Source organism: Aptenodytes patagonicus, chromosome 1 (genome assembly GCF_965638725.1).
Source record: "Aptenodytes patagonicus chromosome 1, bAptPat1.pri.cur, whole genome shotgun sequence".
Taxonomy (NCBI): domain Eukaryota; kingdom Metazoa; phylum Chordata; class Aves; order Sphenisciformes; family Spheniscidae; genus Aptenodytes; species Aptenodytes patagonicus.
The window spans coordinates 139,749,158-139,771,081 of record NC_134949.1 but is presented as its reverse complement, the minus strand read 5'-3'; the positions used below and the strand labels follow the sequence as shown (position 1 = coordinate 139,771,081).

Here is a 21,924-nt window from a genome sequence, read left to right as displayed (position 1 = left end):
AAACATTAAGAGTTAAATGATCTGCAAAGAGGAAAGCCTTGAAATTAAATTTCACTCGATATCAAATAGGAGATTTAAGAGTGGTGTGTTAGAAGAGGCTCCTTTCATGAAAATGCAAATAGCAGCAAGCTGTTTTAATTATAGGCTGTAAGTGTTGCATGCTGGGAGACTAGAAAAAATATAGAAGAGAGCAGAACCATAAAACCTTCCCATCGGTATTTTCGGGTCTTTTTCAAAGAACAGTAATCTCAATCAAGCAACGTTTTGCAGCCCCATTATGCTTTTTTCTAGTTCATTGATAGTTCAACACATGCATACGCTGACGGGATTTCTTCTGCTTGGAGCTATCCCTTCAAGGTGGGTCTCACGACTAAAAAGACGTGATGCTATCATCTTCGGAAGGTGGAGGAGCCGGCATGAATCCCACTTTCCTCCTGATGTGGGGACCTGCAACCACTGCTGCCAGCGGCAGGAAGATTAGATCCCATGATCCGGTCCCCTGAAAGAAAGAGATGGAAGTAGCCGGGTGGGGCAGCTACAGACCACAAACCTTCACCATCAAACAACGCTGATCTTTCCTACAAGCAGCTGTACGTAACACAAGTCATTAGTCAATACAACCAGGGGTCAGTTTCATTTCCAGTATAAAACAGTGCTTGCTGGCAAAAGGAGAGCTTAAAGAAAACACATCATCAAATATGCTCTACCTAAATGTAATACAAACACAAGCAGTTCACCTTAATAGCAGAAGTGACAATTCTCCTTGTCCTTTCCACCTCTTCCCACCTGCTAAGGCATGCAGGTCGCAGCCAGGTCTGTCTGAACACCTTGTATACTTGCCAGCCCCCTAAATTCTAATCTCTCCCCCCCTTCAGTGACAAAAAATCCCTTCACTTCCATTTTCAAATGGAGAACTAACTAAAACTAAAACACCGTCTTTCAGGAATTAAATATTTGCATACAAAAAAAGTCGCAGAATACATTACTTAGGTATGTGTTTGTTTAAAGTCTGGAAACATTGTGATGGTGGGTGCTGAATAACAATTGGATAATAATAGCTCTGAAATGTTCAAAGGGAAAAATATGAAACCCCTCGGTATTTAAAAATACATTCAAGCTTTGATGACTGCATTATGTTTAAGAGAGGCCAACGCTGCTTTCCTAAGGCTTTTTTCCCTTTCCTTCAGTAGATGTCACTGCAGTACAGGACAACTAGTTCCAACACAGTTTTGGGGAAGAGGATAATACGAGTTTCACCAGGGAGTGGTCCACAATGGAGAACTGAAGCCTTACGCCTTCAGATTTTCAGCAGCACTGAGTATCAGTCCTCACATCCAAATTTTTTCTTATGCCTTTGTTTCTTGGTTGGGATCAAACACAAGAAACTATTTGCTGCCATGGTTGGATGCAGATGAAATCACATCAGGGAAGCCAACCTGGGACAACCATCATTCTGAAGCAAAACCAGCTTTCGTGAGCTTCATTTTGCTTCTGAGAACCCAAATCACAACCTTCTTTCTGATGCAGCCTCCAGTCAAGTCCTTAATCCCACGTATGCATTATTCTCATCAAGATTTTAACTATTCTCTCTGCATTTCTTGCTATAACTTGAAAGCAAAATGTCTACCAGATTAGTTTTTCATTTTTCTGATTTAATGTATTTCACTTTTAAGATGGCTTGGCTGCTCATATAGTAAAACAAAATGTTGTTTTTAACTGGGGTCGAGGGGTTCTACTTAAAACAATAAATCTTCAGATGTTAGCCAACAATGAAAATATTTGAAAGTAGTATGTTTACTAAGTTGAAAAAATCCATTTTGAAATATTCCTGGAAATGCCTGTATGTCAAACACGGAAGGACTGAAGCTAAAAAGGGAAAACAACAGGATGTGTGTGAGAAGCAACATCAGAAATTGAGGAGGGTTTTACAAGATTAAAAACATACTGTTAGCAAGCTCATGTACAGTTAAAGAAATGCGGTTGCTAACAAAGTCATCCGAATTTAGTCAGACCGTACAAACTCCTCCTCTCTTAGTCATTCCTAGAAAACAAACCAGAACCGCAGTCTGCCGCGGCTCCCTGAGCCTAACAACTAAATCCCTTTTCAAAAACAGGAAGGAGAAAGCTTATCTTGGAAACAGGCTTTGTAGCTTCAGGCTATTCTGTAGACATAATGACTGAAATACTAATGCTGGTCGAGAGCACCTTGTTGAGCATGCAAGATGTGAGATCAGCAGACCTTTCCCCAGTATAGGAGAGAGCAGAACCCCTTCACCTGAAGAACCCCAGTTGCTGAGTTATTACACGGAGCGAGCAGTGTATTTGAGCAAGACGAATCCCATCCTGAAGCTTTGCAGTGCATGTAAAAACACACACTTTGAATTTCACAGGAGCCAAGGCTGCCCGCCGGGAACGTTAGGAGGAACTCGCTCAGCCAGTGGGCGTTCTGCACTCACGTGGGGAAGCTCCCTTTTGATCTCTGGGCATGGTTTTATGGAGCGCTCTCTATAGAAACCCAAACTCCAGTTGATAGAAGCACGGAGAAGTGGCAAGGCCCACATCCAGGAAAAAAAGGTATCCACTTCCAAGCAAAGCTCACATTAAAAGAAGTTTTCATGGCTGCTGCTAATTTGCAGAAGCAGCTGGAGAAACAGGAAAGTCCCTGAGATAGAAATCAACACCATTATCAAGCAGCAGAGCCCTTCAGTGCAGACTGCTGAAATAAACCTGGTCTCAGCCATTTAGGTTTCATTCAAGCTCAAGCATTAAGCATTATTAAGTGTTAGTACAGACATCATCCAACCAGACCTGCCTAATGTGATGAAACAGAAAGATCTAAATTTGTTTAGGAATGACACTGTTAACATCTATGCCTTCTCTCAGCTAAATCAATCACCTGCTACTTTATTAAATATGGTTTCTATCAGCCCTTCCACCAGCCTAATGAGCACATTGAACGGGAGAGAGTAGGAATCAGTAGTTCGTTTCCCTCTGCCCTCCTCAGAGGAAAGCTCACACATCTGAGCAACTATTTGCAGATGATCTCTGGAAAGAAAAAGAGAAGAATGTTTTGAGGGACTATGCTTTAAAGCCACTTTCTACTGAGATGGCTAAACAGAATTTAGGACCGTTATTTTTACCATCCAAGTTTCAAAATCTTGTCTTGCCTTACGCTACATCTTCCTTTCTTGCTGCTTCTACCTGTCTTGTTTCAAAGCTTCAAATTTCACACCCACAGCCTTCTTTCCTCCCACTCTCTTTGTCTCTGTAAAAACCCCTGTCATCCATGACTTCTTCATATGTCACTCCCTTCAGCCTCACCAAGTCCTGGATCCTTTTGTTTCTCTTCCCCCTCTTTCAGAGGTTTCTCTCTTCCTTCCACGCATTTCGCCCCCCAGCTTCGTTTGATGGTAGTCACACTGGGCTTCTGCTCTCTCCCTGCCTGTGCTCCTCCCTGGCTAAATCCCTTATGCTCTTTCTCCATTTTTAGCAGCATTGAATACGACCCTTCTCCACTTCCCCCTATCATTTCCTTGCTGTCTGCTCACCATGCAGCAGTTCTCCTCAGTCTTGTTCTTTGATTTCAACTCCAGGCATTCTTTTATTTTTATTGTATCCCACATAAGTCTTTGCTGATCCACCCAATCCCTTTGCTGAAGAGTCCCACGTCTCCCTTCTGTGTTCAGTCGGCATTCCAAAGCTTACTGTCTTGCACTGATTTTCATCAGCCATATTCTCAGATCTCTGGTGCTGTGTTCCTCCCTTTTAAACAATGATCACGTATCTTTCAGCTTCGCACTTAAGGTCGTCTTCTCCCTCATGCTTTGTCACTCAGACTTTCCACAACTTCCAGGTCATCAGTATTTATCAGAAATTGTCTCCCCTCTCTTTTCCCGCATTTTTTCTTTCCTTTCTTCTTCTATCTCAAGGATTGTTGTTCATTTTCTGCCTGCTTCACTCTTCACCCTTTCTTTTGCCTCTCTCCTACTCCAAAACAGCTAGCTCTGAGTCAAGCTGTCTTTCCCAACTACAAGTTTGTTTTATCCATCTTCAGTTCTTCCAGTTTCCTAGTTAATTCTCCATTCTCCAGTTGGAGAACATCTGTCATCTCAAGTAGGCTTTTTGCTACCCTGAATCATCCTCCCTCTTACCCCGCTCCTGCATCTCCTTCGCTCTCCACATTGGGATCTCACCAATGTCTTCTACATGAAGACATCTGCTTTCCATCACTTCCCTCCTTTCCTTCTTCCATGTCACATATTAAGAATTTCTCTTTTCCAACTCCTCCGTTTGCCTCAGTTCTTCCATCCTGAGCAAACTGTTGTTCACTCCTCCTTCAGTTCTCATGCTCCCACCAAAAACATTCTTTTTCTGATCCCCTTTTCTCACAGCTACAGACTGCTTGGCTCCTCTTTTCCATCTCCAAGCTCATTAAACATACCTCTTCTCCAGTTTCATCCCAGAACCTCTGTAAACTAGCCTACTCCCCTTAGACAGAATATAATCTGCTCTTACCTATGTCTCTCATTGGTTTTGAAGTGAACTAAAGTTGAAAAATAATAATCCATCATTGAAACGTCCTCCTTAAGTTTCCGTGACTGTCTTTTTTTTTTTTGTTTTCCCTCTGTGCGTCTGTCCATTACCACTTCATGCCATTTGGAGTTCTTTCAAGACCCACCTCCAGCATTTATGATGATCTAACCCTATGATGATTTAGTTATTATTTTGAATATTCATCTCTTCACTCCAGAACTGCCTGTTTTTATTCAAAGTCAAGTCTCAAAAAATCTGGCTCAGATTTGTTCTTCAGGGACACGACCCCAAGAACAGTATGTTTAAAACAACACTTTCAGTTGCATCTCCTTTGCAGTCACCGCAACAAATAATTTCTAGCCTGCCACTTATCTGCACTTTCCACCTCCATCTTTTTTCTCATAGCCAAATTATGCCGTAATCCTAACAAGACTTTCTTCTAACATTTCTAGTAGAAGGTTTTTTGCATTCATCTGCATACTAAAAAACTCATCCAAATTTTCATTATACCACACATTGATTGCTGCAACATCTGTTTCCTTACCTACCTTAATAATTCATCATCATTCAAGGAGATGGTAAGTTCTAAATCTTCCTCTCTTACAATCCTTTCTTTGTTCTCCCCATCTTTACAGCATCAATGTACTCTGTCTTCATTTTCAAGTCCATTTGCAATCTATCCCCACCATATCATCTCTCAGGCTCCTACATCCAGCCTACCCAGGATGGTAGTTATCATCTGCTTGTTGAAACTCCAGGTACGCACATCCACGTTATCTATCTCCCATACTGCTCCCACATGCTCTTGTTGAGTTTCTCATAAACATCAACAAAGCCACTTCAATATTTTCCTTAAAAATCTCTGTTTGAAATTCACCTCTGCCACGATGCTACAGATTCGGATAAGTCTAGCCAACTGTCTATCATGCTGTGTGAACTACCTCATCCTTTCCCAATGCTCTCCCACCTGTTACCTCTTGAATTATAAAGTTTTGGGGGCAGGGATCATCTTATTTTGTGTTTGTACAACACCTGATCCACCTAAATAAGAATTCTGTCCAAGAGTAGGACTCTTTAAGTACAATAGTGATGATAATACATGTTACAATAGGTAGAAATTGTAACATCTCAACTGTGTTGATATTGTTGTGCAACCCCTCTCTCTCTGCTGTATTTAAATTCCTATTTTAGAACATAATCTTCTGTATGTCAGGCTACAAAAAACATACACATCTTTTCCCATGTTAAAAATACATTAAAACCAAGTTATATCTTTGATTTAATTGAAAATTACATTTAGTGGGACAATGTCAGCCTAGATGCAGTATTTCATATATTACTGTTTCATACATAAAGTTTTGGGATTCTGTATACAGATGCTAAATGTAGCAGCATGGGCTCTCCATTAGGCTTGGCTTAGTAAGACAGTTAATAAATTCTAATTCTTCTAGAGAGGAAGGGTGATTCTTCTTTCCTGTGGAAACCTATTCTTTTAGAAAATAGGTCAAAAGAGCCGCAAGTGGGGGATACTGCTGGTATAGGTGAAAACAATAGTAACTAAGTAAAGTTTAAATGCAACCAAGAGAGAAAGGAGTACGAGGGAGAAGTCAGACAGAGAAGGAAAACAGAGTATTTAAGTATGAGAGGGGCATGCTTTGAGAAACTGTTTATGGAAAGTTACAAATGCTCTGAAAACAAAACTAATTTTAAGAAAATAATCACCAGAAAAATATGTGAGCTATCCCATCTAATCTGTTTTCATTCTGACATCATTGCTAGGGACGCCAGAGCCCCATGGGGGGAAAAAGGGGTGGAAGATGATGTGATCTGTGAGACTATAATGATGGATGTCCGTACCATTATTCTGAGATGAGCTGAGGACTGCAGCGTTGATGGGTCTAGACACACAGGAATTGCCCTCAGAGCTTAAGACACAGACTACTGCAACAGAAAGCCACCCTGCAATCATGTCATCTTACCCTCTGTCTTGTTCCAAGCAAATGCTGACATAAAACTATGAATTATGCTCAAGGATGAAATACCTCATGGGCAAAGCTACCTACATGCACACTGAAGGTGCCTATTACACACAGTAAGAGATATTAGGATGAATGAAAACCATTAACCATAACTGGTCATTATTATTGAAATAAAGATGTATAGTTCTTTGAAATGTCAGATTGTCTAAATTACTGTAGTCTGGAAAGAAATATTATTTAACTTTATTCTGTGTACTATTTTCTTGTCACGGAGAAGTTATAAAAACACACTGACCTTAGAATCATAAAAGAACAGCAATAGTGTTTTTACTTTGCTAAAAGTCAGTTTATTTCATTGGAAAATACAATGATTGCATGCTTGATGGCTTGCACACATAGGTAGTTTTCATCAGGTATCAGCACTGTCATAAACACAATAAATTACAGTAAAAAATGGACCGAGTCAGAATATCTAAACAAATTAAATGTCGACAACTCAATTATTCATCTTTGCTTCTGCAAGTCAAAACAGTCACATCCTGATCTTGCAGGTTATAATTAGGCTGAGTCCTGGCTCTGTAAAAGCAGAATGCGTATCTTGCAATCTACCCACATATGTTTAGGAAGCCAGAAGAAAGGGCAGTGGTAATGCATAAGAGGAGAATACAGCAGGTGGCTAAGCAGCACAGAAAACCTATTTTTAAACTAAGAGGCAGAGAGTAGGTAAGCTCTAGATCACGGGTACTTTTCATAGCCTAAACAAGTCTTGTTAAGTAAGAAAGACAGTAAAACTATTTCTTACAGACCAAGCACTGTTTCTTCTGTTACTTCCCCCTCCTGGAAGGGCTCTGTTTGGCTTAGAAGTGCTGGGCAGACCAGCTAGCAGTTCTGTGGTGGGGTTGCGCAGAAAACCCTCATCCCTATTGAATCCCCACAAACACCCGACCCAGGCAAATCTTGCGGAGTGAACCACTTGCCATTTTGGTGAAGGATGGTTGCAGCACCGCCCAAATGGAGGAGGAAAAAATTGGTTTGTAGCCCTTGCATGGAAATGATTGCACAGGGAGGAATAAAGCCATAATTCTTTGATCATGAGCCCAATCTTCAAAATGAAATGATCCCATTCAAGAGCAATACTTGCAAATCACGCATTTTAAAACATACATTTTAAGAAAAGCTTTGTAAAAGGATGTCAGTGCAGTTATAGCAAACTCTACCACCTGAGAATTGTGACTGTCGGCCCTTGTTGCACATATTAAATATGCAATGCTGTATAGGAAATTCATGATAAAATTCTTTTTAAATTACTGCTTGCTCAACTGAGAGCTTGGTTCCTGGGAAAGCAACAGCCAGTTTGTAGAGAATAATAAAACCAGCATCACTCCCTTTTGTTGCATTGTTTTTTCTCAAGACCCTAGGAAAGAAACAATATCTATTCACTTCTTCATGGTTTTTGTTTTTTCTGTATGTAATGAAATGTCACTGCAAGAAAGAATAAATGAATAATCTGCTCCTATCCATGTGCCAATTTCTGCACTTTTCAGCTAGGCGAAACTACCATTGATTTTTGCCTGTTTAAAGGCTCTTCTAAAATGCTGCAATAGTATCTTGCCCCATGTATTTACATTTATACCTGTCTAAACCGTACGGATAATGCTACTTACTCAGTATCCTCTTGCCATCCACTTCCACTGATGCTTACATCAAATTTATTCCTTCTTGGCTCTTAGTGTCAGTGGCTTGATACAGATGCAGTGGGCAAGCAGCTCTTTCCTACCGAGATGGTATTACATTGGTTAGCCATCAAACCAGTAGCTGCCTGTGCACCTAGCTGATACAATGACTTGTAGGCACTCCTAGAGAAGACAGGTGTAGGACTTGGCACTTCACGCCGCTTCCAGCAGAACAGATCAGACTGCTCGGATCTGCACCGGAGGGCCAGCCTGACACCGAGCCAGCTAGTTTGTGGCACCAAGAAACGAAGCCAAGACAACCTGGCTGCTGCCTTCAAGTGTTTGTCTCTGGCCTGTATCACTCCACAACCCCCTTAGGAGTCCCTGGAAAAAACATTTATGTGGCCCAAACTCGGGTGTTTCCCCTCCTTTTTATGGGAAAAATGTCTAAAAATGGTATCTTGTTATGAATGAGACCTGCTGCTTATTTGTATTGAGAGTCATATATGCTTGTTTTACCTGGTAAATCATATTTTTGCCTATATTTTATTTTAGTGACTCGGTGGAGTCTAGTCTAGCTTCTCAAAACAAAATCTCTATTATAGACCACGATGCGTGTGTCAGAAAAAAAGGGCTTGGCCTCCACGTCCATGCCTGATTTGCAAGGGTTCACATTAGAAAATTCCATCTTTTTAGTTGAGTGAAATTAGCCTTAAACTTTTGGACGCAGTAAATAAAAATCTGTTGTACTCTAACATTTCTGTTACAACCACAAGATGAGGGAGAAAAATATTATGATGAATACTGAAGAAACCCAGAAGACAAGTGAGCTACGATGTTTAATTTCAGGCATATAAAATTATGGACTGCTGTCTTTATTGCAGCAAAGCTCAAGATTAAAGTTTACAATAAAGTGTTCTATCTTCTCTATCACATACCGTATTATGAGAAACATCCAAAAGAAGGCAGATCTCAGTAAAAAGAGTAACTACATCATGTTAGTGCGTGAAACTGGTTACTTGTGAGAAGCACTGTAGGAAAAGGAAATTGATTTTCTGTAGGTTATAACAAAAAATCCACAGTTCTCTGCTCAGATTTTGCCACAGCAGTGAATCTGTCTATGCCTTCTCACAAAAATTCAACACGTACTACATCACTTACAATCTGGCCTCATATTAAAATGACAATATACACTGATAGAAAAAAATTGTTTTAATTGCTAGCATATGTTACTGGAAATTCATTTAGTTATTTTTAAGCATTAAAGCATTACCCAGTCATTGATCTTAATTTTTAACTTGTAGCACCACTGCCTTCTATCCTGGAATCAGTTACAGGCATAGGGGGATAATTAAGGACCACAAAAGCCATTGACAATATCTGGAGTAGCAACACTGGTAGCAGATTTCCTACCCTTTAGACAACAGCATTGTATCTTGAACCTCAAGTTATCCTTATAGCTACGGATGATGTGTTGTACTCCTGACACAACAATATAGGAAGATCCATATACAAACTGGGAGTTTTGGCAGACTTTTAAGCATCGAAGTTTTAGAAGATCAGTTTGACCGCCTGCCATGAACCATGAATCAGGTCTTTCAGATGTTACATTAGAAATCCTCTGGGACCTTCCTTCTGAACTACAAAGCTCCAAGTCTTTGACTAAACTGGCAAGCATGAGGCCTAACAGAAGACCTGTATAGTGCAACAGTTGGTGCTGAGGGCCTGATCTCCACGCTATACACATTTCAGGGATTCTTAGTGTTCGACTAGTTCAGTCAAACTGAGTGTTCATTTGTGGCTGGAATGCATTAGGTGCACTCCTGGAGCACCTCTGCCAGTTTAGCTTCATCCAAAAGGGATCTACTCCATGCACTGCAACACCACTCCACGCTGTGATCAAAGCACTGTAAGCTGAGATTACGGTGAGTAACGTAACAGCATTTACTTCAAAAGTGCATCCCTGGTCCAAAGTAAAACACTTAAGTGCCCCAAGGCTCACAGTCTGTGTGGAACGACAAATGGAAATGAGGGGCCTGATTTTTATGCACTGCAATGCCGTAAGTTCTGTTATCTGTCTGCGCAGATTTTTTTTAAGATTCATATCCTTAAAAAAGAAATATACTTTTGGTTAGTGTTAGATTAGCAATACTCAACCATCGCTGAGTCTTACGGCATGTTGTGTCCAGTGGGCTTCATAACATTTTTCTAATTAAAATAACCATTGAAGCATACCAAGAAAATGGGAGCGGAGTTCAAGCATCCGTAACTTGCAGAACTGCATTTTGCCATGATGCATCTGATATTCGATGTTCGCCTGAAAGCGGCAGCTGAAAGTGGCTTTAGTTTTTAACTGTATTTTTAATTTGTGTGAGCAAAGCTGGAAAACGCAAGCCTTACAGGCGCCAGCAACAGAACCTGCAAGCTGAGATTATGGTTTTGTCAAGGTTGGAGAAATGCTTCAGCGCTGGAGACATTTTCACCGTTTCAGGAGCTGATCTGAGAAAAAAGGAGATACTGATTTTTAACATCCCTGCTGCCCTTCTCTCCAGCCAGCCAGCAAAAGCAGCAGCAGTTCCTACGGCCCTTCTCCACACCCTCCCGCTCCGCACACGGGTGACTAACGGCTCTGCGTGCCGGGGGCGTGGACCAGTTTCCATGCCAAAAAAAAAAAAAAAAAAAAAAAAAAAAGCCCATCCGTTAGGCGAAATCCCCCCGAACGAGAAGCCACCTGCCCCCCTCCCTGTCCAGGGAGGGCCACGTCCCTCACGGCCCTACCCTGCTGCCGGAGGCTGGCCCCCGCACCTCCACCTGCCTGCGCTGCCAGCAGCGGAGGTGTCACTCATGACTGCTGCCGCCTCTCCTGCAGCCGGACCTCCCCTCGGCTACCGCCCGCCGCCGCCTCTCCCCCGACACGACCCCCAGGGCCCCGGCCCCGTCGCCGCCCGCAGCCCCGCGCCCGTTGCTCGGCAGCTGCGAGTCAACCGAACCTGCCGCGAGGGCGGGCGGTGCCGAGGCTGGGGGCGGTGCCAGTGGGGGGACGGGACGGAGGGGCAGGATGATGGCTAGCTTCTATTCGTCGAGGAGGGGGCGGGCGTGGCCTGAGGCCAGCTCGCTCCTCAGCTACTGGTGGGAGGAGGTGTCAGTGCGGGCTTGAGGGCGGTGCCGGGCGGCTAGTGGTGTCGGTTGAGCGCCGCGCTAGGGAGGGGCCGCGGCGGGCGGGGGAGCGGAGTGAGGGGGCGGTGGCGGGCGAGTGAGCGCGCGCCGCCGGCTGTAACGAGAGCAACGGCAGCGCCGGAGCGGAGGTAGGGGAGCTGCGCGGGGCCGGGCGAGCGCCGGGAGGTCGCCCCTTGCCCTCCGCCGCCCTCACCTGTCACCTCCCGGCTGCCGGGCTCTTGCTGCTGCGGCGGGGCAGCCCCGCGCCTCACCTCCTCCCTTCCCTCGGCTCCGTCCTCCCCCCCCCACCCCGCCCCGCCACCGGCCAGCCGCGCGACCCTGGCCGCTCGCGCCCCCACCGCCGTTGGGCGGCCGCCGCCCACCCTCCCCCCGTCCCGCCGGGAGCCGTTTCCTGGCGCTGCCGCGGCGGGCGCGGGGCCGGTGGGTGTCCCCGCCGGCGGGCAGCGCCGCGCCGCGCCCCGCTCTGCTCCGCAGCCCAGGTGCGCCCGGCCCGCGGGGGGGCGAGGGAGCGAGGCTGCGGTGCCTGGCGGGGTCTGGCGGCGGCGCGGTGTCCGCTCGCCGCCCCTCTCGGGAGGGGGCAGAGCCCGCGGGCGCGGCCCCTGCTCGGCCCCGCTGGTCGTGGTTTCACTGAGGTGCCCCAGGAGGTGGAGGGGAGGCAGCCGCCTGTGGGATTCCGCCTGTTTTCCTTGTCTTGCGCTAGCTCTCCCCTCTTCCTCCCCGATAGCCTCTTCCGTCTGGCTGGCTTGGGGCTTTTTCTAAAAAGACACTCCTTAGATTATTATGATTTGGGGGAGGGGGTGTTTTTCTGGGGTATTTTTGTGGGTTTTTTTGTTTAAATCAGTCGCGCCGTTGCTGGGCTTGTGCATTTTCTGTGCCAGTTGTGAGAAAATATACTAGTTGTTATCAGGTAGGTAGGTGGTGATGGAGAGCATCAGAGGGGACAACACCCAGGAGAGAAGGCTGTTCCTCAGTTTGAGCTGCTAGGAAGAAGAGGGATGCCGGGATTCCCATTGCTGGGCTATTCCTTGATTCTGCTCTCAGGTTTCGTCTTCTGTATTAGTTGGTGAGCAGGGAAAACTCGGTTGCTATCCTTGGACTTGAGCATATGGAAGGGAAAAGGATTTTTTTTCAAGCAGGGTTTTGGGTGTTCGCAGCAATGCCTCTTCCTGGGCTGGAGGAGCAAGAAGCTCTGTTCCTATTCCGTTCTCTTTGGTGTACGTGAGGGCTCTGCGTGCTGTTGCTGAACTACTCCAGCCTCGCTCTCAGAGATCCTCCTTCTGTCTGCATCGTGTACTGCCTACCATTGCTGCGGCAGGTAGCTGTCTGAAACAGCAACAGCGTGAAACTGCCATAGTGAAATTAGTAATGATCGTGCAAATTCCTGTGTGCTGTGCCTTGGGGGAGGGAAGCTATTACCTGACTTCTACTCGGTAGACTTGTCAAGATGGTAACACATTAGTCTACAGTCATATCTGGAAGAGTTCTTATTTATTGCAAATACATACTTACTTAGCAAAGCTTTAGAACGTCTCAAATAGGCTGTGAGAGAATAGAAAACAGAGGAGGGCTAGGAAAATCCATTGGCATACCGATAGATGCAGATCATGAATGGCCTTCAGGTTCTGCAGTATTGCAGGAGAAGTTTTAAATTGTCCTGTTAGTTTCTTTTGTTGTCCTTATGCCTCTCTGCTGTTTTTTGGAGAGATGTTGAGCACTGCCAGCTTCCAGTAAAATGAGTGCTCAAGTTGTATATTGCCAGTTGATAATGGTTTCTTGGCTAGTACAATCTACAATTCCCACTTGATTTTACTATCTATAAGGACACCTCACTATTTTTTTTTTTTTTCCCCAGATCTCAGTGTAAGGGTGTCAAATCTAACATTTCACATAATCTATTGGGTTTGCCTAAAACAACATGGTCTTTAAGATTTTTCTTGTCTTAGTGTGTGTGCGTGCTCTGACTTAACAGCGAAGAGATCTGCAGTTGAAAAAAAAAAAAGAGCAAGCTTTTTATAAAATATACCTACCTGAAGTAGAAACATGAAGCACCATTTTAATAGGTGGATTGAATAATAGAAGTATTGGCTTTTTCTATTGTACAGACTTAAATGCTACCTCTAGTTGTGTGGGTGTTTAAGATTTCTCTCATTTTGCTCATTTGGCAATAGGAAGGAAAATCTCCCCCTTTGTACTTCTGGTGAGATGTTCTGCAAGGAGAGAGCTCTCTGCCTAAAGAAGCCTCTGCACTGAGTAACTCTCAGGAGTATGGTCTTTTTTGTCAGTATTTACCTAAAACTGTAGTATTTAGGGATTTAAATCAAAATGATATCAAAATCTTTGTCGTCATGTTTTAGCCCCTTACATGTTTCTGGCATGCAGAAAAACTGGATGATATATTACAATGGGTGAAAGACCATAGTTTATAGGAAAGGGGAGAGATCTAAAGCTGTAGCAATCGAGCGCTGCAAGGAGCAAGTGCTATACCATATTTTGGAACTAGATCTTTTGAATTAATTTCAGCCAGTGCTTAGACCTGCAGTTGACAGCAGTTATCATCATTCAAAAATACACATGTAAAAAATACTTGCATTATGCCTGATTTTTAACTTTATTTGAATGTTGACAATTTTAATGAATCCGATAAACCAACAACGGATCATGTTATGTTAAAGATTTTTTTAATATTTTAGATTTGAACTTTCTGGAAGTTGAAACTAGAAATTTGTTTTGATCCCTTTTGTCTGACTTTAACATGAGAGTTGTAACAAACCTGGTAGTGTTGTAGCTGATCTGCTCTGGCTTAATTTTCAAAACTTGAAGTGTTGAAACAAAGAAATTGCAGATCTGTTTTAATATTTTCATAGATACTTTCAGTTTAGCTTAATAATGATGAGGAAAAAATACACTTTGAGATTCAAATACTGAAATATTTACTGTAGCTCTATATTCCTAACAAAACCCTTGAGAATATTAATTTCATAAGCCTTTTTTACTAGTGAAATAGCTACAGGAAAATGTAAAAAATTGCATGGTCAATATAGGGAGAACTTCTTTTTATAAAGAGTTTTGGGCTAGTCTGTTGGAGCACTGGTATAGTTAACTATAGTGCCAGTGTGGTTTGACACTAGCAGTGGCTATTTCTGTTGTTGCATGGAGCGGGACTATGTGAGTGGGAGGAGAGCTAAAGCTGCAAGTACAAGGTAGAATAAGAGAATAACTCCTGTATGCCGAAAACACTCTCTCTATATATATAATGAAAAGCCAGTTCAGTGCTGTTATAAAAATAGCTATTTATAATGCTGACTATATATGGATTCTCATGAAAACTGGTCGCATATAAGCATTAGCTTTCTCTCTCTCGAACACACAACACTCGGCAGTAGAAATCTTGAAAGAAAAAAACAACCAGCAGTTTTCCTAGGTATTATTTAAGTTCTGGATAAGATAAGAGTTCTTATTTATGAGTATTTTCTTGAGCTTACATGCTTACTCTGAGCAGAGCATGAACATGGGTCATGAAACAGTAATGAGAGGGAGCTACCCTGAAAATGTGTTGACATGGAGGATAAATTAAGTCATTGTGAACTGTGTGCTCATCATGTGAAAGGAACAAGAATGGCTTACATTTGTCATAACTTCTATTTGAGAATTTTAAAGAATTTTAGCACTACTCATGAGCTAAACCTAGCAACTTTAGATTTTTATCTTGATGTTTACATCAGAACATCAAGGCATGAGAATGAACAGTGACTTGCTGTCACTAAAGAATGTATGTAATATAATGAGTAATAGAGTTTATTTCCTGGTTCCAAATTCTGTTTGTGAATGGTAATATCAGCTTGCTGCATCAGAAGCAGTAAGAATCAATTTCATTATATTAATTAAAATGAGCATTAAACTAATACATAAGTAAACTGAGGAAATCACTGTTACAACATCAGCCCTCTTGCCGAGTCTGTGCAGCTTCATAATATTAAATATGGATGAAGGAAAAATGTTAAACTGCTGAATGTTCACAACACTAATGCATTCAGCTTTTAAAAATAAGCTTTTTTATTTAGAATGTGATAATATATTTGTCACTGCGTTAAGTAAGATATTTTAGCATATCAAATAACTGTATTAAATATCTTGATGAAATCACAATGAAAGAACAAAATAAATTTAAAAGGTTCTGCATGTCTTAAACTCTGTTGCTATAGAAATATTGCATAGATTTTTTTTTTTTCTCTCCCTTCTCTGAGGGCAACCATGAGAATTTCGTAAGAATAGGCTAGCCTTCAGAGAGCTTTCATGCCTGTTTCCTTTAGGCAAAATAACTTTCAGAATCGAATGTATGGGCTCTCAAGTTAGAGTTGTGTTCTGCTTCTCTGTGCATGTGAAGATTGATACCTAAGTTATGTTTAGTTGCTGTGGAGTCAAAATATGCTATTGCTGTGTCTTAAAATGAGGAAAATGTGTATGGAATAAATAGTTAAAGTTAATATATGATGGCTTTCTATAATACTTATCTGTGATACTGAAGTGTTTACGTCTCCAGAAGCTTTTAATTCTAGCTTTAGTGCAATTAGATTGACTTTTTTTCTGACATTACTTCGGAAGAGATGTTAGTGTGTTCCAGTCTGGCTTCAAATTTGTATTCCTAATCTAAGCTGGTTGAAGCTTCTAGTGTTGGAATTGCCCATTAATGTCTTGAAAATTAATCCTTTTGTCGATGTATTTTTAACAATAGTCTAACTTAATTTAACACTGACACTTATTTTGGAAAAAGAAGATAATCTTCCTGTGGGTGGCATTCACGAGAAATACTTGCCTGGCAATATTTTAAAAAAAGGGGGGGAAAAAGCCCCCAAACCAAAAAACAAATTTATTCTCTGAAAAAAACAAAATGTGAATCAGTTCTTAACTGAATCCCCATTATGCCAGCCACATAGAGCTCCATTATTTTGGTGTATTGTATCACTGTCTCTGTTAACCTTTTCTTACAGATGACTATAGAAGTACAACGTGTTAATGGTACCACACTGCTTCATTCAACTGAAGGAAAGGGAGGATGTGGCTGTAAGGTTCAGTAGAATCAAATATTTATTCAACTATTAAGTATAAAACAAATAATTCATGGAGCTGGAATGTGAAAACAAAACTCTTTTCACCCCCTCCTCCACTTTTCTTCATAATTAGGTGTCATTGTTTAAAAGTCGTCATGTATTGCAGGAGCTGTACGTTTCTTAATGAATTCAGAGAAGTGGTTAACACTTAATTATTTATTTGTAGGGGAGAATTCTTATTTAGTTTAGTTCCTTAGAACTATATTTTGGTTGATCTCGTCATCTAACAACTAATTGTGAAGCCCTTGTGTTTGTGGGAAAACCCTTAGTTTTCAAACTCATAGAAGTTGTGATCTTGAAATGGATTTTTTTTAAGTTCCTGCTGAATTGGTGATTATCTGGGGTAACTGGCATAGAATCACTCAGAGTTTTTCAGAATGTTTGGTTTACTTTGAGTGAGCTTAGTGCTTATGAAGTGAGCAACTACTCACCTGTAAAGTCCCACTTACATGTGAAGTAAGTGAATAGCTACTTGAATGTACATCAATTCACTGCTTTACAGTCTCATCCATTTCTGACCTTGAGAAGGTAGATCTTTCTGTTTGGCCTGTATGTGATAGACTGGGTGACATTTTAACTTGTTAGAACAATCTGATTTCATGGCCACAAAATAACTGCCAGCTGGTAACTTTTTTAAGCTTTGTACCAGCAAGGGGGACTTTGTACTTAGATATTTATCTTTAAAGCACAGAAACTTTTGAATTAAACTTGAGAGCACAGTAAATTTGTGTTTATGAGCTTCCTACTTGTTGCTACATTTCCTAATCTTAAGAAGGTCGTATTTATTTTTTGTGTAATTCACATCTCACAAACTCCCCGTGTTTGCCTACGCGTGCATTGGCACTATGCTGATGTTGGTATAGCAGAAGGTCCAGTGTGCCCTGAACACTGCAGACTCACAGTGCTTGGTGGTGTGCTGTGCTCTTTTTCTCTCCTCTCCCTTTTCATCTAGACAACATTTCTAGATGATGGCGAAGAGGAAACTGTGTTCTGATGGGAGTCCTGTAGTGGATAAGCTTCAAAAGCTTGCTGAAAGGATTTGGATATTACTCTATGCTGGCTCTTAAAACAAATTTCAGTATGTCTGGTAAGAGTATCTTGCATGCTGCAGCATATCATGTTAATTGCTGGTTCATCAGAGCAGTTTTCCATGAATAAATGTAATGTAGTTTGATTGTTCTGCATCTTCCAAGATGGTGGACTTTTTTATAGATTGTATTTTTGGCTGTTATCTGAAATAGTAATAGCAAAACCCAGGTGCATGGAAGGTGGGGATATGTCATAGTCAGCTCTTCTTGTCAGAGCTATTACACTTGTTCTAAATTCCTGTTAACCTGCTGTGTTCAGTAAAAACTTTACAGTAGCTGAAAACAAATTGCAGGAAAAGTTTCCTCTTCTGTTTTTTATTTTGAACACTTGGCAGCATTTTGTTTATTCCCTGGAGTCGCTTAAGCCCTCTCTACAAATATTTGTGCACATGTAATAAGTTAAACATATGTTTAACTTCAGTTGTATTGCTTATGGAGAAGTGTATGCAGGATTGGGGCCCATCTGACTTTAGTTTTTATGTGACCCCCTTCAGAGGTGAAGAAATCTTAAAACTGTCAAAACATACAGCACCTCATATAGTATATGAAACTGTTTTTAATCTCACATCTTAACTGATACTTCAAATTCATGTTGTTCAAAATAGTTGGTAGACATACTGGCAGCTCGTGTTTTCTGTGTTGTTAGAATATACTTTGGGGATGAAAAATAGGGGATGGGCATAGATTTACGATAACTTAGAACAAGTTTGCTTTCTGTTATGTACCATTTGAGATCAAAAAAAGTTTAATTTCCTTATGGGTTGCTTATGTATAGAACTATTCATCCAAAAGTTAAAAGCTGTTTATTAGTCAAAAAGTAGGCAATTGTCATAGCAGTGACAATAGATGCTAATAATTTTCAGTTGTGAACATACACTTTTTTAAATTATATCCTTTTTTACTGCAAGGTGGGTGTTCACTGAAGTAAGGCTTAATCTATTGATAAATATAGAATACCCTCTCCCCAACTTTCTGCTGCTGTTTTTAATAGGATTGCTTAGGGTATTTTGAAGTGATACTTGACATCAGGGATGGAAGAGGGACTTCAGGAGGTTGTCTAGTTAGACCCTCTGCTCAAAATCAGTATTTTCCTAAAAATATTCCTAAAATGTCTCTAGGAAGAAGTTGTGTAAAATTAAATTATTCTTCTCTTCCCAGGGCACCTTTTTCTTTCCCCTTCCTATGCTCAACTCATTTTAATGACACTGCTGCACTCTCTTCTTTTGAGCACTTGAAAAGAATTCCAGCTAAAAGAAAGCAAAGGTCTTTGGTGCAAGCAGGGTTTTTTTCCCTCCTTTTGACTCTGATCTCCTCCCTTTTTTTGTTTCTACTCTTAATCTGCCACATCCACAATGTTGCCATCTGGTTGTTTGCTTAACCTCTGCAAAAATGCTTCCAGTCTTCCTTGCCTTGCTTGTCAGACAAGGATGGAATTGCAGTATCCCCAAATCCACTGCTCCGGACATGCACACGTAGTATGCTGTTATCTACCTACATCTATAGGCTTTAAAAAAACCAAAAGAAACCCCCAAAATCCCTCACCTTAACTAATCCTTGTATGAAAACACCTACAATGAGTCTATGCTCACTTCAGAAGTTTCATGCTTTAAAAACTCGAGTCTACCTTATGGACCTCTTCGCACTTTCCTGATCCATCTGTTCATCTAGCACAGTTTCTTCTCGATCCTTTCGCACAGTCTTAGGCTGTTGAAATGCAAGACGCCTTTGCAGATCCTTTAATTGGTAGTAGTCTTTATTTTTACCTCTCTACATCTTTTTGTATTTCTTTAAAAAAAAAAACCATTAAAAAAATCCCAACCTAAAAAGCCCCACCCCAAATCTTGTGTTTTCTTTCTCCTTTTTTTTTTGTTGGCATTATTATTACGAAGGATGTTTTAAATTGCATGCCATTATAATGTTTTTATGCAACCATTACTTTCCTACTTAACTGTGAAATCTTGTTTGGGTACAGCTTGTGTTTAAAGACAGTTATTTATGGAGTGCTGTAGCTGTACATCACGATGTACAGTCAGTAATGTGTTGATCCGGTAAGTCTATAGACTAAAGCTACTACTTTATGCAGTATAGCCTATTATAAAACAGAAAACCTTGCAGTGGAGAGTGGCTAGTGCTGATGAAATGCTTTGTGGAACAGGTGGGACTTCAAAGTTTTATTTTAGTTTGAGGGAAGGTTGCTTATGCAATTGTTCCATCTGTCCATCCATCTGTCCATTAGCCTGTCCTCCCACCCTGCCAGTAACTTCTGAACCACTTGCTCAATTCCTAGCCAACTTTGGCAGAGGGGCAGTGTTCTCCAGCTCTGTTGCAGACATACAGGTCTTACGGAAACAGGCAGATGGTTAGGGAAAAGACTGGGCAAGAAACAGCAAGGGGAACTCTGTTCTGTGTCTCTGTGGTCAGCCTGTAGTAATACCTATCATGGCATTTGCTGCCTTTTGCCAAGCTAGTGTGCAAAGTAAAGGTAGTATGGAAAGTGAGAGACATGAAGCTGGTGTGATAGGTTATTGCATTATGCATAATGGGGGGGATCACAGGGGCAATAATTTGGGGATGTTATTCTAGGGGGGAAGTAAGGGTACTCTCATTGGGTGGACATGGGACCCAGAGTTATTGTGGGAGACCTGTTTGGCAGTGCCTGATGTAGGTTATGCAGAAGTGTAACTTATGTTTTTAAAGAATTTCCTATCTTTAAAGGAATTGGGGGAAGAGCTGCTCAGTTTAAACCTATCATAAAGAGCAAGGCAAAAGGAGAGAATTGTAGGTGGAATAGAAAACCTGTCATCTGATGTACGTGGGTAAGAGGTTGTACATATCCTACAAAGTCAGTGACAGAAATATGAACTTGATGCAGGAAGAAGAGTGGCAGCCAACCAGGAGGAACTTCAAACATAGAACCTCATATATAGAACAGAGGGGGATTAGAGAGAAAAGAGGTGCTTTAGCACAGCAAAACGAATTGAAATTGCTGAAATATTTCTTGAAAAACTTGGAGGGCTGAAATGTGTTCAGTTTAGGATTTCAAGAATTCTGCAGCTTGAACACAACAAATGGGTTGCTTGACTTTCTTTAAAAACTGTACTACTACTGTAAAAAAAAAAAAAACAACCCAGATTTCGGTATGAAGGTGACAGTGTGGGATGCCCACAGTAATAGTAACAAAATGATATTTTCAGAAGGTGAACCTTGACTCTGTTTTCCCTAACCAAATAGCTATTCCTGTCATTTGGAGATCATTAAATCTGTTTCAGTAAATTCTATACACGTTGATATTTTAGTTGCCTAAAGCTCTGTGAGTGAACAGCGTATTTGAAAGAAATCATGGCCTTACTTCTGTTAACCTAGTTGTTTTTCAGCTGCTTCTGCTGACTCAAATTATGTGATGTAACGCAGAAAAAAATCCATGTATATTTGTAATTAATGTATTTGAAACTTAAGATTGTTTTCACTATAAGTTTGGATACTGGGATATGTTTGTGTGTTTTTTGTTTTTTGGTTGTTTTTTTCTTGTGGGATAAATCAAATTTGTTTATACAAGTCACCCTAAAATACAGTGACTAAAATAGTGTTGCAAATAATATGTATGAATGAGGGGAGATAGGAAGATATTTGTATTAAGGCCAAAGTCTGCTCACCTTTGATCATACAAAGTACTGAACAGCCCTGGGAGGCTGGGAGGCCTGTCCTGTATTTTTCCACACCAGTAAAATGGGTGACCTTTTGTTTGACCGTTCCAGTTTATTCACTTAAAATAACATTTGAGCTATTGTTGGCTATTTCACTGAAAATGGAATGGCAGATCAAGCTTATTAGCTTGCTGCTCTTCAAAGAAATTAACAAAGAAGTAGTATGCTGTCCTTTTAAATAATTAGACTACATAAAGCTTCAGTGCTAGTGAAAAAAGATTGTTCAATCATAGAAAATATGAATAAACAGTTTTACTCCAGTAAATTTACTTTCCCACTCTAAAATTAATGGCTATTTTTTAAAATACTAGTTCTTACACTTTTTTAATATCTCAGATTTTTAAAGGATTTCTTAACAATGGTTGTAACTTCCACTTTGTGACTATCAAACTATTTTCTGGATTTTTCTTATGTTGCTTAGGGTTTAATAGAACTTCTTGCTCACTTCCTGATTTTGATCATTAGTTTTATTTTTGATCTTTTTTTACCTTGTGAAGTATAGCAATAGTTACAACAGAACGGTCCTCACCAAAATGCGCAAGCTGCCAAGCCCCATGCACCTTTACCGTCCAACAGACATACATACCCCCAAATTCGGGGAATGACTTGTAGTATAAAAATGTACAAGGGTGACGGTGTAGGGCGTGTAATGCATGAAAATA

General features: G+C 41.1%; 1 protein-coding gene across 4 annotated transcripts in view; it reads left to right on the top strand.

The window, feature by feature from the left end:
• The first annotated feature begins 11,439 nt into the window (after window positions 1-11,439).
• Window positions 11,440-21,924, top strand: part of CDKL5 (cyclin dependent kinase like 5) — a 135,141-nt gene continuing 124,656 nt past the window's right edge. For 2 of the 4 annotated variants that reach the window (XM_076356828.1, XM_076356792.1), the window contains exon 1: window positions 11,440-11,490. The gene's annotated coding sequence lies outside the window, so the exon portion shown is untranslated. Of the gene's footprint in view, window positions 11,491-16,350; window positions 16,424-17,462; window positions 17,558-21,924 lie in introns of those variants that run through there. The other 2 variants (XM_076356810.1, XM_076356819.1) reach the window with 2 other exon arrangements.